Here is a 9642-nt window from a genome sequence, read left to right as displayed (position 1 = left end):
TAATTCATATATTTTTCTTTCTTTATTTTATTTTTGTGAATTCTACTACATCAAATACAAACAGCACCATGGGCATGAATTCCTTTTGTTCAGGAATTATTACTAATACTTTTATGTAAGGAATTTGAAACACAACGGCCCTGTGACTGACGTCACTTAATTCAGTCACTTCAGTCACTTAATTCAGTTATACCATTAGAATCATGTTTTTGTCAAAAATTCCCCAAGAATGAAATTCATTTTCTTGAGGGGTACTTTGTGTAAAGATTTTATCTTATAAGACTGTATGTATCTTCAAAACAGGGAGGGCTGACTCAGAAGTTGTCGTTGTTATTGCTGGCAGTGATCTAACGTTCAAGTTTAATTGTTGTGCAAAATTGTCGATGCACGGCTGCGCATTATAGGGGCCTATATGCGCCGTTGGCTAAATGTGAGAATCTCGGAAACCTCATTTCGCGGTAGGAATTCAGTAACAGAGGTTTCCGATTTTATAGTTACTCTTCGATATTTGGAGGGGAAAAATCGTCTCACAATCGAAAGCTTTGTTCAGTGAATACGATATGACAAGTCTATGAAAGTATTTACAGTACTGTTTGCAGAAAAGGACAGCAAATCGAATAAAGTGTTTTTGTAGAGGCAGGGTGTGCTGCACTGTGGCTTCACAGACGCATGGTGGACCTCCCGATAAGCATGGCGCTGTGCAAGAGATTTGCCAATGTCGATGTCATCACCGTTCGTTAATGGAAGATATTTACCATTTGAGATCTGTCATTGACAGCAGATCTGTTATAAAGATGTAGATCATCGTGCCCCCCCACCACCACTCGCTGGCTCGAATATGGTGACAGCATATTAGTCGTTATTCAGGTCTTCGGTATCCTGACCGCTTGAATATGGTGCCAGCACATTATTCGTTATTTGGGTTATCGTGACCACAGGACAGTCTTGCAATATTGTGATAATAAGAGTGGTAAGTGTCATTTTGCATGTAGATCAGAGATGAAAATGTTTTTATTTTTTTTTGTATTTCAAGAAGAAATTATAATTTCCATGCGTCGTAGGCATTTGGTAGAACACTATTGTAGTTCAAGTTATTACTGGTACCCCGATAGTTCGTGTTCATAATGTGGGTAAGTGTCTGTTTTGTGTTGACGGCATCACTTCATCGATTTCTTCGTTCTGCGTTGTACTTTTCTGAATGCGAGTCACCGATTCGAATATAAAAATGACATTTTTTCTTCTTCCATGTGCCCTTAAACATTAATAAAATTATGAGTTATGTTACACCTAAGTATGTGGATATTTGGCAGCAGCAGTGGGACGAATCTGATAAGGGGAAGTTTTTCCATGAGAATAATCTTGCACCAACTGTTACACCAATGCCACGTGAGTTGTTCTACGATAAAGCCAACCATGTGGTATTAATAGAGAATTAGCGTAACGTAAAGCGAAATGTTTATAACCGCACAAGTTATGCGTTAACCTTTCACATTCACTTTTACTTTAAACAGACGTTTACAAACGCAGTTATGTACAGTATGATACATTCAGCTACGTATAGTCATTTATGACGTTATTGTTTTCTCCACTCTGCGTTGTACTTTGCTGAATGCGAGTCATTCAATCGTATATAAAGATGCCATTTGTCTACTTCCAGATCAACTGTGTTGTGTCAAGTAAGTTACGAATTCGTAACCCAGCGCAACAGAGAGCACGTTATACGTTATTCCGGTCTTGAGTAACGGAACGGTTCGAATATGGTGCCACCACGTTATTCGTTATTTCGGGCTTCAGAATGCGATGACTCAAATATGGTGCTAGCACTTCATTCGTCATTCGCTTTTCAGAAACGTGCCGGCACTATATATGCGTCTAAAAATTTATATTAGACAAGACTTATATTTTTATATTCGAAACATATTATTTGAAATGCGAATTAAGAAAAACTGTCCAAAGCCATATGCATGAGAGCCAGAACATTGCTGAACATCCGAATAATGGAAACTGTGCTAGATATTCGAGAAAAGGTCTTTGATATCCGAATATCGTGTTGTTATTATTTTCCAGCCAGCAGGCTTCTATAGAGATATAAATTTAAATAACGAACATGGTGCCAAATCGGACACGCCAAGCGGGTCACTTTTAAGAAATAACAATTTTAAAGTGATCTGAAATCTGAAAATGATCCCGGGACCTGATGTCCCACCGCCCCTTCTCGTGACAACGTTACTTTTCATTCCATTCCCGTTGAGAGGGGAAAGATGGAATATCTGTAACCAATGTGCAACACTACTGCTTTTGATTGCTCAATTGCGTATTCTTGATTGACAATTCGGAAAGGTCTATTATTCGAATACTGAATGCCAATCTAGATCCAAATTCTATGTTTACGGTAACATTAAACCCTAAAGAAAAGGACCAAACCAAAGATTAGTTTATCGGAAGATTGAGATGACTATAAAAAGGATGCATGCCTTTTTCATACGTTTACGCATGCGTCCAAAACCCATTCATGGCTGAAGGCCAAAACAGTAAAGGCGTCAGCTCATATCAGTTCCATATTGGTGAAAGCAACAACTACCATAAAAGCGACGGATAGGCTAGTCCAAACATGCTATCGCTATTAAATATACCTTCATATTATTATTAATACTCAGGCAAATATATTTACACAATCATATACGAGTTATATTCTATATACTACTGATTATTAAAAGCGACGACATCTGTTAAGAAAATTGGCCAGAGCATGAAAAGATCTTTTTTTCGGTTCCTTTTAGGATTTACAACAGATGCTGAGATAAAATGCCGAAGGCCAATGGAGCGTAAGTCCCGGTAAAGAACGACGAGCTTTAGAGTGCCGGGTACACGTAATTAAAACATGGGCAATATCATCGTTAACTAGGCACACATCACATAACCCAGATGGATGCAGATTCATGCTAAATAAATAGGTAATAAATAAACATGTTCAGAAATAAAGACTAAAACGTGTTTCATCTCGTCGAGAACGTAATGATAATGGCGACTTTAACAAAACAGAACGATTATTCTCATGGAAAAACTTCCCCTTATCAAATTCGCCCCACTGCTGGTGCCAAATATCCACAAACGTAGGTGTAACATAACTCATAATTTTATTAATGTTTAAGGGCACATGAAAGGATAAGGCTTTCTTCGCCAGGAAGTCTGCCATCTTGTTTCCAACAATACCGACATGAGTTTGCACCCAGTCAAAACTGACAGAAACACCCTGGTAACGAAGAGTGGTGCATAAATGTAGTAAATGTAGAATACAAGGGAGGAAGATTTATACAAGATATAATTCAACACGGCTTGCAAGGAAGATAAAGAATCAGTAAGTATAACAGCCCTGGAAGGCTTTATTTTGAGGAGAAACTGAAGAGCACTGATGATAGGTGCAAGTTCGGCTGTAAATACTGAAACAAAATTTGATAATCTAAAAGATTTAGAATACTCTGGGACACAAAAAGCTGCAACAACTCTGTTGCTGTCTGGACACTTGGAGGCATCAGTGTATATCTGTAGATACTGGGATAAATTTGTATGTATATATTCAGTAGCACGTAGTAAGGAGACATTCGGATTATCAGAGTTATTGCTATTATCGTTCAGAGTAGTCGAAATATAAGCAGGTTGTAGATGTGGGGAAATCAGGAACACGAGAGGACTTCAAAGCAGAATTACCACAATCTTAGGACGAAGATATATTCTTTGATCTCAAACTAAATTTGGTAACCCAGCATTACTATTTAAGTCATGCAAATTGTCATAAAAGGAAGGTTCAAGCAAACGAGACGAAGCATTATTAACCGAACATTTGAGCCTGCAAAAGAACTTGAGGGTGCGCAGACGCTGACGGATAGACAATGGCCACTCGTTACAGAATACCTGGAAGACGTTAGTGGTGTGGTGTATGCCCCCTGTACATATCCGCATTGCTGCGCACTGAACAGAATCTATTTTTTCTTTAAGAGTAATGCAAGCAGAATGATAGACTTCACAACAATAATCAAGTTTGGTACGAATAAGAGAACGATATAGCAGTAGTAATGATTTTTTGTCCGCCCCCCCAAGATTTGCCCGAAACACACCTCATTAAATTTAGAGCTTTATCACATCTTGTTATCAAATAATCAATATGTCTACCCCAAGTAAGCCTGCTATCAAATATAACCCCGAGCTACTTAAAAGAAGAGGAGACTTTGATGACTGAGTTATTAAGAGTCAGACAAACATTATCAGTATGGCGCCGTGTAAACACAACAGCTTCTGTTTTAACAGAAGAAAACTTAAACCCCCAGTCCCGGCTCCATTTCATTATATCATCTAGGCCTTGCTGAATATGCTTGACACAAGAGGCAAGGGACCTAGAGCAAAACCACATGGATTTATCATCAGCGAAAAGCGCGCAATTTAATTTAGGGGATATGACATTGAGTAAATCATTTATTGCTATATTAAATAAAATAAGAGACAAGACACTTCCCTGGGGAACCCCATACTCCACCAGAACCATGCGGGAATAATTTCGTCCCACTCGAACTTTAATAAAACGTCCGGAAAGGATATCTTTTAAAAAAAAAAACAACATTTTCCCCACCAATACCAATATTATGTAGCTTAATTAACACCCCAGTCCTCCAAACCATATCGTATGCTTTTTCTAAAATCAAGAAACACGGCAAGTAAATAATCTTTATATTTAAATGAGTGTCTGTTGGATTTATTTACTTATTTATTTGACTGGTGTTTTACGCCGTGCTCAAGAATATTTTCTTATACGACGGCGGCCAGCATTATGGTGGGAGGAAACCGGGCAGAACCCGGGAGAAACCCACAACCATTCGTAGGCTGCTGGCAGACAATGTCTATTGGAGATTTCTAAATTAATTACATGGTCAGTAGTACAACGTTTGTTTCTAAAACCGCTCGGTACTGAACTAAGTATATTTTTCTCCAAAAACCACATCATTCTAGAATTTATCATACGCTCCATGACCTTGCAAGGACAGGACGTGACGGCTATAGGCCTGAACGAAGATGTGAACGAGGGATGTTTACCTGGTTTAGCAACGGGCACCACAATTGCCGTTTTCCATTTAACAGGAAGTTTCATATTAGACCAAATGGTATTGTAGAGCAATAATATCACCGTCAGACAGTGATATGGCAAATTATACAACATGGAGTACGTAATGGTATCCTCACCCGGTGACGAATCCGAACATGAAGATAAGGCCTGCTTTAATCCTAGTAAAGAAAAATCATTGTTAATTGGCATATCATCGAAACGAATGTTATCAAAAGAATGCATTTCTTCAATATTTTCTTTATGGGATGTAAACTAAGGAGAATAATCATTTGAACTGGAAACGAAAGACAAACTGTATGCCAAAATATTAAACTTGTCAATATCAGTAACATAATTAGTATTATTATGAACAATAGTTGGGGTGTTATTTGATTTTCTTTTACCTCTAATGGAATAATTTTCTTCCATACTTCTTTGGTATTTGTATTTTCAGATCAATTAGAACAGAATTGTCGCCAGTGATCTCTCTGAGCTGTTTTAATTACCCGCTGTGCTACAGCTTTAGCTCGTTTAAGAATACAATGTCTTGGTATAGGCGAGTACGTTTTGCACGACTTTTTAAACGTTTCCGATTTTTTATAGCATTAGAACAGTCGTCGTTCCACCAAGAAACGGGCATTTTACTATAAACCTTATCTGAAGATTTTGGGATACATTTTTGTGCCGCCACATCGACAGCATTTGGTACATTATCTGCAAATATATCAACATCATTATTATACATATCATAAGAAAAAGACCTCATACATTCCTTTTTATATACATCCCAGTTTGCCCTTTCCACACACCATCTGGGAGGCTGGCCTACAGGATTCTTATGGTGGTCTATATAACAGGTGACTAGAACTAGTAAGAGGTCGCTAGGACAAGGGCTTATAGTATCAACAAACCAATTAAAAGACAGACCTACTTCTGCAGAGGAAAGGTTAAGGTCTGAATGAGAGAGATAACCAGAATGAGGATCTATACGAGTGCCTGTTCCATCATTTAAAACACACATTTCATAATCATTAATAAAAGCAGTCATTACCCTCCCCTTGAAATTCGTTGTAGTGCTTTCCTATAACTGACCGTAAGCGTTAAAATCCCCACATAATGTATGTGCTATTAATATAAGACATAAGAGTATCAAAATCGTTTCTATCAATATGACTAGAAGGATCGTATATATTAAGGACACTTGTGGGTGTGCCAGAACTCGTAGCAACATTAAAACATCGTGCTTCAATACTCTTAAAGGGAGGTAACTTTAATTCTGAACAGGATAGGCCATCTTTTAGAAATATGACCAGACCCCCTCTCCCATATGTATTCCTATCCATTCTACCCATAAAATACCCAGGGTAAGTAAAATCCATATGTGGCTTTAAAAAAGTTTCTTGAAGACATATAACATGCGGAGTAGGCTTAAGGTTTTGAATATAACATTTTAATTCCTCTCCATGAGCGCCAAGATCGCAAATATTCTGATGTAATATGTTAAAAGTCATTAATAAAAAGAGTAAAACAAGATAGGAATATATATTAATATTATATAAAGGATACATTATGAATGCTCATCATCCGAGGACCCAGTAGATAGAATATTGCTCAGTCTTTTAAAACCAACAGCCTCAGAGCCAAGACGACTCTGAGCGATGCTGAACACTATCTGTTCAAAACTCTTAGAGTCATCGATTTCGAAGACTTTTGTTAATATTTCAGAAAAGATGGCGATAAGCCTTGTGGCCATTGTGAAAGACATATCTTCTTTTTGAGTGGATTCACAACGTGGGGTTTGAATGGACCTGAGGACTGGTTTGACGGGTGTAAACGTAATAGAATTGGGCTGTTCTGGGGGGTATCAACTACCAGCCCTTCTGTTAGAGCTCGCTCATTTGGTTTCTCTGGGTAAATTCTATGGGGGTTATCTTCTTCACGTACTGATTTTAACGCATCAGCAAAAGAAATTTTTTGGTAACCTTTATAAATTGGGCTTTACATACCTGCTTTCTATATGGACAACCCATATAAGCCGAGCTGTGACTCAGTGACCCGCGGTTGACACATTTAGGGCGATCCAGGTCACGACATTCATCTTTTTTAGGTTGGCCACCACATCTTGGGCATTGCTGGCGCCCCCTACATTCCCCTGGGACTGACATTTAAAGGATTGGACTGCGGGAGGTACATATTGCTTGATAGGGAAAATTTCATAACCCAGAGAAAGTTCTTCCCGTAGGGAATCCAAGTTAAAATATAACAACATACATCTGGTTTTAGTTTTTTTTTTCCTCTTCGTCAGACGCTGCGCTTTCGTTACTTTGTATTTTTTCAGTGCTTGTTGTACTTCTTCTTCAGTGATGTCTTCCCCTAACCTTTTTGACTTGAGTGGCACTAGTGGAAACAATCATTAAATCTTTACCATTAAGTTTCTTTACTTGCTTAATGTTTCCGATAGCTTGCTGTAAATCTGACCAAATTTGATTGGGTTCCACTTAGTGACGGGCAAACCTCCATAGATGAAATTACAACGTTTTTATTGGCATTGCCCTGTTTCTGACCCACCTGCTTTGCTTTTACCATTCCTGGTAGCTCCTTTAAGCTGAAAAATCGCGCGTGCGCTTTGTAGTGGATCGCGTTTCCACGACTTCCATGTCATCCCCTTCGGCGTCATCCATGGCTGTAACTAATAACTATACTGGTGTATACACAAGGGAGTTATTACAAAACGACAGTTAGAATAGCAGAAGTTACTCGGGAGCTGCTCCGGGTCAGGGAGAACAGACGGAAGGTGCTCTGTTAGGTGTGGAAGAGACGGTGTAAGTACAGGATTTCCTATCCCACAATTGTACACTATACCTGAAGTAAAGCAACTTACAGCCCTATGCTACAATATAACACTAATTATATTACTAACTATTAGTATATACACTATTAATTATCCAATTTTTTATCTATGGCTTAACTATATTTATAATATAAAGTAAGACTAGTTATCAACCAATCACAAAGGCAGGCCGAAGCCTGGGAAAAACACCTGACAGAAAACAGGCAGAAAAAAAGGTTGTCAACAAGCCCAATACTAAGCTAAAAGAGTATAGTATTAATTTGGAATTTAGAAGACCGAAAGCTATTATATATAAACCCAAAAGATATCAAATATATAACACTATAGAAAGCACTCTCAGTACACACATGTAAAAGAAATGGGGTTAAGTTGACCTTTGCCTCCTTTGCCACGTCCAAAGCCTCCTTGTCGCAGGACGGATTTCCACCGCTCTTTTATCTATTGCTGCTTCACTGAGACGACTCAGAGACGGCAAGTAAGTCGCCCCGCCAGAGCCATTATACTGATACGGGTCAACCAGTCGTTGCACTATCCCCTTCATACAACTTCCTCTTTTGAAGTCTTAGGTGGGACTCGACCCAAGATTGATCCTGAATCTACCGCTCCCGAAGCGGAATCTATCAACTGTGCTATCCGGGCCTGTCCCACGTCCAGACATAGTGATGCTTTCTATCGGGTAGAAATATCGGTCTATTGTATACATTATTTATGTATAGTAAAGTTACATGTCTATAGCCTTTCACGACCGGTTACATTGCAAAGTTATGTATCGGAGCATTTTTGTGTGTAACGAATTATAAGCCCATCTTGATGTATGCGCAAAAAATCCCCCAAAAACCCCATGGACATTTAGTTGCGACAGTTCTATGTGCAATCATATACTAACTGTGTAGTGTAGGAGGATATATTTAAGTTACTGCCGATGCGGCATAAAAAGTACTTCCCCTCATCTAAAACCACTTGGGCAAAGAACATGTTTATTTCTTTTGTGTCTACAAAGGTTAGTAAAACGCTAAGACTTCTACCAATTTTGGTTTATTTTGTGTAATATTATTTACCTCTGTGAAAGCCAATTATCTTTTCTAAGTAATGGGGAATACAGTGTATTAGTGTTTGCAGCGCCCACATCAGTCATGTCAAGGCCAGTGTTGATTCTGCAATCTCGGCTGATGGTAACGGTTACACGTTGACAGAACACACTGAAAACATTAACTTGAGGGGCACACAAACACATTTATACATACATGTACACAAAAGTAATGGGGAACCAAACTGTGGTGGTACTATAGATTATCAATTCTTTATGCGCGTAAAAACAGAAAACCAATCCAATCAACCTTCAGAGTTATATTCACGCACATTGCTGACTGTGTTCTTTGCTAAAGTTACAACCGTATCCGATGCACATAATGGCCCCTAGTTGCCATAAACCTCAGAGAACTAGGACGTAGCTTGACAGGTCATCAGAATACTATGTATAAGACACCAGTCCTAATGGATGGCAAAGACAGCGTGTATAGCCTGAGAGATATAAAAATAGTCAACACCACTATGTGTCGAAAGAAGACGTATGGCTATAATTCTCTTAGTTGCCAGGGTGCCAAATTATGGAACCATCTCCTAAGTAAAGTCAAACTCGCAACGACTGTAGATGAGTTTAAATTGGAACTAAAGAATTCGTTTCGGCAGCAGATGT

Source organism: Liolophura sinensis, chromosome 6 (genome assembly GCF_032854445.1).
Source record: "Liolophura sinensis isolate JHLJ2023 chromosome 6, CUHK_Ljap_v2, whole genome shotgun sequence".
Taxonomy (NCBI): Eukaryota; Metazoa; Mollusca; class Polyplacophora; order Chitonida; family Chitonidae; genus Liolophura; species Liolophura sinensis.
The sequence above is the reverse complement of the archived record's forward strand: the minus strand, read 5'-3'. Positions refer to the sequence as shown.